This window comes from Oncorhynchus nerka, linkage group LG20 (genome assembly GCF_034236695.1).
Source record: "Oncorhynchus nerka isolate Pitt River linkage group LG20, Oner_Uvic_2.0, whole genome shotgun sequence".
NCBI lineage: Eukaryota > Metazoa > Chordata > Actinopteri > Salmoniformes > Salmonidae > Oncorhynchus > Oncorhynchus nerka.
This window is the reverse complement of record NC_088415.1, coordinates 97,515,668-97,524,904: the sequence shown is the minus strand read 5'-3', so window position 1 is coordinate 97,524,904 and position 9,237 is coordinate 97,515,668. Positions and strand designations below refer to the sequence as shown.

Genomic DNA, 9,237 nt, shown 5'->3' with positions numbered 1-9,237 from the left:
GCCACACTCAAATGCGGAGTTTGAACGGCTGTTCAGCCAAATGAGTGTGGTCAAGTCAAAGTTAAGAAATAGAATGTCACTGCACACTCTCAACTCCATACTCCTGGTGCGGTATGGACTGAAGCTGGCTGGTGATTCCTGTTACCAGCATAAACTACCAAGTGAAGTTCTGCAGCAGTTTGGCACCACAGCAGCGTACAGCTTCAAGGCCTCTCCATCCTCCTGCTGGTTCCAGCTCCGTCACAATGCAGTTGGACAGTGAAGATGAAGAGGATTTCCTTGCCAATCTATGATTCATCATATTATCATCTTACAGGAAATGGGAGGATATGTGGCAGCACGGGCCCTCCATTTGGAGTGGTTCCAATTTTAACAAGAACGACGGTGTTGCCATTTTAATCAAGACCCCACGGGTGGTGATGAAGGGGAGCACGGTGGTGGTAGGCGGGCGTGCTGTTTTAGCCAATTGTACTTTTATGGGGAGGGATTTTAACGTGCTAAATCTGTATGGTTTTAACAATAAACAATAGTGGGAAGAGGGCCCTGGAAATTGAACTGCTCCCTTTTAGAAGATGATAGAGTAGTTAGTCAGTACAGAGAGCAGTTCAGCCAGTGGCAGACGCTACAGGACTTCTTTAGAGAGATAGGAACCCTTTTAGAAGATGATAGAGTAGTTAGTCAGTACAGAGAGCAGTTCAGCCAGTGGCAGACGCTACAGGACTTCTTTAGAGAGATAGGAACCCTTTTAGAAGATGATAGAGTAGTTAGTCAGTACACGGAGCAGTTCAGCCAGTGGCAGACGCTACAGGACTTCTTTAGAGAGATAGGAACCCTTTTAGAAGATGATAGAGTAGTTAGTCAGTACAGAGAGCAGTTCATCCAGTAGCAGACGCTACAGGACTTCTTTAGAGAGATAGGAACCCTTTTAGAAGATGATAGAGTAGTTAGTCAGTACAGAGAGCAGTCCAGCCAGTGGCAGACGCTACAGGACTTCTTTAGAGAGATAGGAACCCTTTTAGAAGATGATAGAGTAGTTAGTCAGTACACGGAGCAGTCCAGCCAGTGGCAGACGCTACAGGACTTCTTTAGAGAGATAGGAACCCTTTTAGAAGATGATAGAGTAGTTAGTCAGTACAGAGAGCAGTTCAGCCAGTGGCAGACGCTACAGGACTTCTTTAGAGAGATAGGAACCCTTTTAGAAGATGATAGAGTAGTTAGTCAGTACAGAGAGCAGTTCATCCAGTGGCAGACGCTACAGGACTTCTTTAGAGAGATAGGAACCCTTTTAGAAGATTATAGAGTAGTTAGTCAGTACACGGAGCAGTTCATCCAGTGGCAGACGCTACATGACTTCTTTAGAGAGATAGGAACCCTTTTAGAAGATGATAGAGTAGTTAGTCAGTACACTGAGCAGTCCAGCCAGTAGCAGACGCTACAGGACTTCTTTAGAGAGATAGGAACCCTTTTAGAAGATGATAGAGTAGTTAGTCAGTACAGAGAGCAGTCCAGCCAGTAGCAGACGCTACAGGACTTCTTTAGAGAGATAGGAACCCTTTTAGAAGATGATAGAGTAGTTAGTCAGTACACGGAGCAGTCCAGCCAGTAGCAGACGCCACAGGACTTCTTTAGAGAGATAGGAACCCTTTTAGAAGATGATAGAGTAGTTAGTCAGTACACGGAGCAGTTCAGCCAGTGGCAGACGCTACAGGACTTCTTTAGAGAGATAGGAACCCTTTTAGAAGATGATAGAGTAGTTAGTCAGTACAGAGAGCAGTTCAGCCAGTAGCAGACGCTACAGGACTTCTTTAGAGAGATAGGAACCCTTTTAGAAGATGATAGAGTAGTTAGTCAGTACAGAGAGCAGTTCATCCAGTGGCAGACGCTACAGGACTTCTTTAGAGAGATAGGAACCCTTTTAGAAGATGATAGAGTAGTTAGTCAGTACACGGAGCAGTCCAGCCAGTAGCAGACGCTACAGGACTTCTTTAGAGAGATAGGAACCCTTTTAGAAGATGATAGAGTAGTTAGTCAGTACAGAGAGCAGTCCAGCCAGTGGCAGACGCTACAGGACTTCTTTAGAGAGATAGGAACCCTTTTAGAAGATGATAGAGAGATAGGAAAGAAAAAAGCGGAAAAAAAGATAGATGCATGCATGGTGGGACTGCAAAAGCGACTGGAAAGGTATTTTAACCTATGCCAACGGGGCCTTGATTTTAACCAAGAAATTAAAGAAGGAAATGGCACTTTTAGCAGAACAGAAAAGCAATGGGGTTATTTTAAGAAGTAAAGAAAGGGAATTAGAAGAGGGGGAGAAGTGCACTAAGTACTTTTTAAAGAAAATAGTTAGTAAGGGTAGGTTAATGACTGGTTTAAAAGATAAAGATGGGGTTTTAAAAACAGATAGAGGGAATAAAATAAGTAGTCAAGGATTTTTATGGGGAACTGTTTGGGGTAAAAGATGTATGTGAAGAGACCATGGGGGACGTTTTAACCTACATCGACAAGACCCTACCCAACACAGACGACCTGATAAAAGACCTGACGAGGACAGAAATTGACCAAGGACTGAAACATTTTAAGAGGGGTAAATCACTGGGGTAGGACGGCCTCCTTTTGGAGTTTTATTTGTCCTTTTGGGATGTTTTAGCCGACAAACTTCTGACTGTTTTTACTGACTTTGAACATCTTGACAGACTACCTGACAGTTTTAGAGTGGGGATCGTGACTCTTTTATATAAGAAAAATGACAGGACGGACCTGAAGAACTGGAGCGATAACCCTTTTAAACTTTGATTGTACACGTTTTACCAAGGTTTTAACACTCAGAATGTCTTCTGTTTTAGAGGAGGTGATCCACCCGGATCAAACCTGTGCCGTTCCCGGAAGGAAGATCACGGACAGCCTGATACTGATCCGAAATGCCATCTGTTATGTGAGAGACAGAAACATGCGGCTTGTAGTCCTAAATTTAGATTTTGAAAAAGCCTTTGATCGGGTCTCGCACCAGTACCTCTTTAAGGTACTGCAAAAAATGGGTTTCCCGGACAGGTTCTTAGTTTGGGTGGGAATGCTGTACTGGGACTTCACCAGCAAAATCCTTGTAAATGGGCATCTGTCAAAAGCAGTGGGAGTACACTGCGGTGTCCGTCAGGGCTGTCCGTTATCTCCTCTTCTGTTCGTGGCCTGTATTGAACCACTGGCACAGGTCTTGAGAAGGGACCAACGGATCAGTGGGGTGGGTATCCCGGGGAGTGGGCGGATGACCACCAAGTGCGTCTTTTACATGGATGACGTCAACATTTTATGTACCAACATTTTATCCGTCGACAGGACTCTGGACAGGACTGACTGGTACGGACGAGCCTCTGGGGCGAGACTGAACAGAGACAAGACAGAGGCCCAATTTTTCGGACCGTGGGCAGACCCAGACTTGACCAGACTACCTCTGACAGTCAAAATGACAGACATAAGGGTACTGGGGGTAAAGTTTGACCGGGAGGGAGGAGGGAGCGGTAACTGGAGTGGGATCCTGGGGACAGTAAGACAGAGACTGGGTTTTTGGGGACTACGACAGCTGACTTTGGAGGGCAAGGTTTTAATCATTAAAGCTGTGATTTTACCTGTGCGTTTATTAATCAGTTCTGTTTTTATTCCCCCTCAAAGGAGTATTTTAGACCTGGAGCCGATGCTTTTTTACTTCCTGTGGGGAGGCACGTGGGAGAGGCTGAGGAGGGAGGTGGTCAAGAGGCCCAGGTCCAAGGGGGGGAAGGCTTGCCTGACCTCTACTTGTTCCTGGGCAGCCGCTACACAGCGTTACATCTGACTCTTGCCACCTCCCCGGTCAACAACAAGACTCAGGCCCTCGCACGGTTCTGGCTGGGATCCTACCTCAGGACTCTGATGCTGATCCCAGTCGACCTGCGAGCCCCAGTCTCTTTCCTGCTACCCCCGCACTATAGGCCCTCGCACGGTTCTAATGAACATTGACACTGGTTCATCTTGAATAATGTTTTTACGTTAACAATTAAATAAAGTTTAAACAATTAATACAAATTAAATGAATCAACATATAATTTCAAAATGTACAAATTAGATAACTTGTTTATAATTGTTAGACATCTTAGTAAGTAGGCTGTTATTACATAAGCATCATTTTGGGAAAACAAATATATCCATACCAGAGGTGGAACCTTGATCCCTGATCTACTGGGTGTGCAGACTTCTATTCCAGCAATAATACACATTATAATCAACCCATTAGGTTGGATAAATTGAGCAGACTTCTACTTGTACACTACTAGTCCCCTACTGTGGTCCCCTACTCTGCTAGTCCCCTACTGTGGTCCCCTACTCTGCTAGTCCCCTACTGGGGTCCCCTACGCTGCTAGTCCCCTACTGGGGTCCCCTACTCTGCTAGTCCCCTACTGTGGTCCCCTACTCTGCTAGTTCCCTACTCTGCTAGTCCCCTACTCTGCTAGTCCCCTACTCTGCTAGTCCCCTACTCTACTAGTCCCCTACTGTGGTCCCCTACTCTGCTAGTCCCCTACTCTGCTAGTCCCCTACTCTGCTAGTCCCCTACTCTGCTAGTCCCCTACTCTACTAGTCCCCTACTGTGGTCCCCTACTCTGCTAGTCCCCTACTCTGCTAGTCCCCTACTCTGCTAATCCCCTACTCTGCTAGTCCCCTACTCTGCTAATCCCCTACTCTGCTAGTCCCCTACTGTGGTCCCCTACTGTGCTAGTTCCCTACTCTGCTAGTCCCCTACTGTGGTCCCATACTCTGCTAGTCCCCTACTGTGGTTCCCTACTCTGCTAGTCCCCTACTCTGCTAGTCCCCTACTGTGGTCTCCTACTCTGCTGGTCCCCTACTCTGCTAGTCCCCTACTGTGGTCCCCTACTCTGCTGGTCCCCTACTCTACTAGTCCCCTACTCTGCTAGTCCCCGACTGTGGTCCTCTACTCTGCTAGTTTCCTACTCTGCTAGTCCCCTACTCTGCTAGCCCCCTACTGTGGTCCCCTACTCTGCTAGTCCCCTACTCTGCTAGTCCCCAACTGTGGTCCCCTACTCTGCTAGTCCCCTACTCTGCTAGTCCCCTACTGTGGTCCCCTACTCTGCTAGTCACCTACTGTGGTCCCCTACTCTGCTAGTCCCCTACTCTGCTACTCCCCTACTCTGCTACTCCCCTACTGTGGTCCCCTACTCTGCTTGTCCCCTACACTGCTAGTCCCCTACTGTGGTTCCCTACTCTGCTAGTCCCCTACTCTGCTAGTCCCCTACTCTGCTAGTCCCCTACTCTGCTTGTTCCCTACTCTGCTAGTCCCCTACTCTGCTAGTCTCCTACTGTGGTCCCCTACTCTGCTAGTCCCCTACATTACATTTACATTACATTTAAGTCATTTAGCAGACGCTCTTATCCAGAGCGACTTACAAATTGGTGCATTCACCTTATGACATCCAGTGGAACAGCCACTTTACAATAGTGCATCTAAATCTTTTAAGGGGGGGGTGAGAAGGATTACTTTATCCTATCCTAGGTATTCCTTAAAGAGGTGGGGTTTCAGGTGTCTCCGGAAGGTGGTGATTGACTCCGCTGTCCTGGCATCGTGAGGGAGTTTGTTCCACCATTGGGGGGCCAGAGCAGCGAACAGTTTTGACTGGGCTGAGCGGGAACTGTACTTCCTCAGTGGTAGGGAGGCGAGCAGGCCAGAGGTGGATGAACGCAGTGCCCTTGTTTGGGTGTAGGGCCTGATCAGAGCCTGGAGGTAGTGAGGTGCCGTTCCCCTCACAGCTCCGTAGGCAAGCACCATGGTCTTGTAGCGGATGCGAGCTTCAACTGGAAGCCAGTGGAGAGAGCGGAGGAGCGGGGTGACGTGAGAGAACTTGGGAAGGTTGAACACCAGACGGGCTGCGGCGTTCTGGATGAGTTGTAGGGGTTTAATGGCACAGGCAGGGAGCCCAGCCAACAGCGAGTTGCAGTAATCCAGACGGGAGATGACAAGTGCCTGGATTAGGACCTGCGCCGCTTCCTGTGTGAGGCAGGGTCGTACTCTGCGGATGTTGTAGAGCATGAACCTACAGGAACGGGCCACCGCCTTGATGTTATTTGAGAATGACAGGGTGTTGTCCAGGATCACGCCAAGGTTCTTAGCGCTCTGGGAGGAGGACACAATGGAGTTGTCAACCGTGATGGCGAGATCATGGAACGGGCAGTCCTTCCCCGGGAGGAAGAGCAGCTCCGTCTTGCAGAGGTTCAGCTTGAGGTGGTGATCCGTCATCCACACTGATATGTCTGCCAGACATGCAGAGATGCGATTCGCCACCTGGTCATCAGAAGGGGGAAAGGAGAAGATTAATTGTGTGTCGTCTGCATAGCAATGATAGGAGAGACCATGTGAGGTTATGACAGAGCCAAGTGACTTGGTGTATAGCGAGAATAGGAGAGGGCCTAGAACAGAGCCCTGGGGGACACCAGTGGTGAGAGCACGTGGTGAGGAGACAGATTCTCGCCACGCCACCTGGTAGGAGCGACCTGTCAGGTAGGACGCAATCCAAGCGTGGGCCGCGCCGGAGATGCCCAACTCGGAGAGGGTGGAGAGGAGGATCTGATGGTTCACAGTATCGAAGGCAGCCGATAGGTCTAGAAGGATGAGAGCAGAGGAGAGAGAGTTAGCTTTAGCAGTGCGGAGCGCCTCCGTGATACAGAGAAGAGCAGTCTCAGTTGAATGACTAGTCTTGAAACCTGACTGATTTGGATCAAGAAGGTCATTCTGAGAGAGATAGCGGGAGAGCTGGCCAAGGACGGCACGTTCTGGAGAGAAAAGAAAGAAGGGATACTGGTCTGTAGTTGTTGACATCGGAGGGATCGAGTGTAGGTTTTTTTTCAGAAGGGTGCAACTCTCGCTCTCTTGAAGACGGAAGGGACGTAGCCAGCGGTCAGGGATGAGTTGATGAGCGAGGTGAGGTAAGGGAGAAGGTCTCCGGAAATGGTCTGGAGAAGAGAGGAGGGGATAGGGTCAAGCGGGCAGGTTGTTGGGCGGCCGGCCGTCACAAGACGCGAGATTTCATCTGGAGAGAGAGGGGAGAAAGAGGTCAGAGCACAGGGTAGGGCAGTGTGAGCAGAACCAGCGGTGTCGTTTGACTTAGCAAACGAGGATCGGATGTCGTCGACCTTCTTTTCAAAATGGTTGACGAAGTCATCTGCAGAGAGGGAGGAGGGGGAGGAGGATTCAGGAGGGAGGAGAAGGTGGCAAAGAGCTTCCTAGGGTTAGAGGCAGATGCTTGGAATTTAGAGTGGTAGAAAGTGGCTTTAGCAGCAGAGACAGAGGAGGAAAATGTAGAGAGGAGGGAGTGAAAGGATGCCAGGTCCGCAGGGAGGCGAGTTTTCCTCCATTTCCGCTCGGCTGCCCGGAGCCCTACTCTGCTAGTCCCCTACTGTGGTCCCCTACTCTGCTAGTCCCTAACTCTGCTAGTCCCCTACTGTGGTCCCCTACTCTGCTAGTCCCCTACTCATCTCCTACTCTACCGGTCCCCTAATATTGTGCTGACCCTGGTTTATCCCTTTAAATCAGAAGAATCAGTGGAACAGGCAAAGCCATGGCGAAGTCTGACAAATACCAACACAAGAGCTGAGTTACACCTGGAGACGACTGTATTGGGTAACTAACCTTCTGTCGCGTCTCTCTGGTAACTAACCTTCTGTCGCGTCTCTCTGGTAACTGATCGACTGTCGTGTCTCTCTGGTAACTAACCTGTCGTGTCTCTCTGGTAACTAACCTTCTGTCGTCTCTCTGGTAACTAACCTTCTGTCGCGTCTCTCTGGTAACTAACCTTCTGTCGCGTCTCTCTGGTAACTAACCTTCTGTCGCGGCTCTCTGGTAACTAACCTTCTGTCGCGTCTCTCTGGTAACTAACCTTCTGTCGCGGCTCTCTGGTAACTAACCTTCTGAAGAGTCGGTGAGGCACATGCTCTGGGAGTGCAGAGCTGCCAGGGACCTGTGGAAGGAAGCAGGCCTCCTGATCACCCTGTGTCTGCCAGCAGGGGAGGACCTAACACCTCAGCTCGTGCTGTATGGGGTGGGCCGAAGGCCTATTCCATCAAAGGCCTTCACAAAGTTCTGACCCACCCTCACGTGCCTGAAGGAAGAACTGTGGTCCTCACGCAACCTGCTGGTAGGGAAAAGCGTAGAGACCACCCCCCAGGCAGTGGCCATGGTAGCCATGGAAGCCCTGGGATGGTACGGAAGGAAGGGGGCCTCGACCCCAGGCGAAGGGTCCCCCACAACACCCTAGGTCCCGGCGGCCACGGCCTGACAGCGCTGCGGCACCTAGGGCGATGCGCCTAGGGGAGGGATCTCCTCTGGGCCCCGACGGAAGGGATGGTAATTTATTCAGAGGAGCAGGATGAGGCGAGTTTGATAAGGACTCACCCCGTTCCTGTACAAGGGACCGAAGACAGCCTTTTAACAAAGTGACTTTTTAACATGTTTTTCATGTCTTAAAAATGTTTGACCCTTGTTAGATCATTAGTACACATTTTAAATGGCTTTTACAGATTTGATGTTTTTACAGGGAAAGTACTTTTATTCATGGTTGTTTTCATTGGTTTTAACAACATGTACTTTTTAACTAATTTAAATGTAACTTTCAAATGCTGTGTTTTATGCCTTTATTGCCGTTTTTATGTGTATAAATAATGTAAAAAATGTATGAGCTGATTTTAAAGGAAATGTGTAAATAAAACTTTTCCAAAAAAAAAAAAAAAAATCTGTTCTCATCAGTTTAATATCTGATACGTCCCCTATCTGGGGATCATATATTAAATTGATTTTTGGAATAGGGAGATGGAATAGGGGCTTGCTTGCTCCGTCCACTCCACGCATCGACCTGGTATTGCAGTACTTCCAGGAACGGTGCACCCCCTTTCATTGTAAAGAGAAATCAGACAGAGGAAACAGAGTTGCTTCGTTGGTCTATATTGTATTTTCACATTGAGCAACTTCATTTCAATATCAATGATGGCTCGATAGTGCTGGTCAAATCGGTCACCGTTTTATTGACTACGATAGTTGTTGGGAATGGGGTGCGTTCATCTTCCAATCAAAGATTTTTCGTCACGTGCACGGGATACTTACTTGCAAACTTTTCTCAACAGTGCATGATCAAAAATATACACACATAGTTAAGTAATAAAGTAGTTAAACATTTTTTTTGTTATGATTGGAAATATATACAGTAGAAG

At 48.4% G+C, this 9,237-nt stretch overlaps 1 non-coding gene across 1 annotated transcript; it reads left to right on the top strand.

Moving 5' to 3' along the window:
- Nucleotides 1-8,734: 8,734 nt before the first annotated feature.
- On the top strand, nucleotides 8,735-8,919 carry LOC135563155 (U2 spliceosomal RNA). The gene has a single exon (XR_010460308.1). It is a non-coding gene; the product is annotated as a U2 spliceosomal RNA (small nuclear RNA).
- Nucleotides 8,920-9,237: the final 318 nt, after the last annotated feature.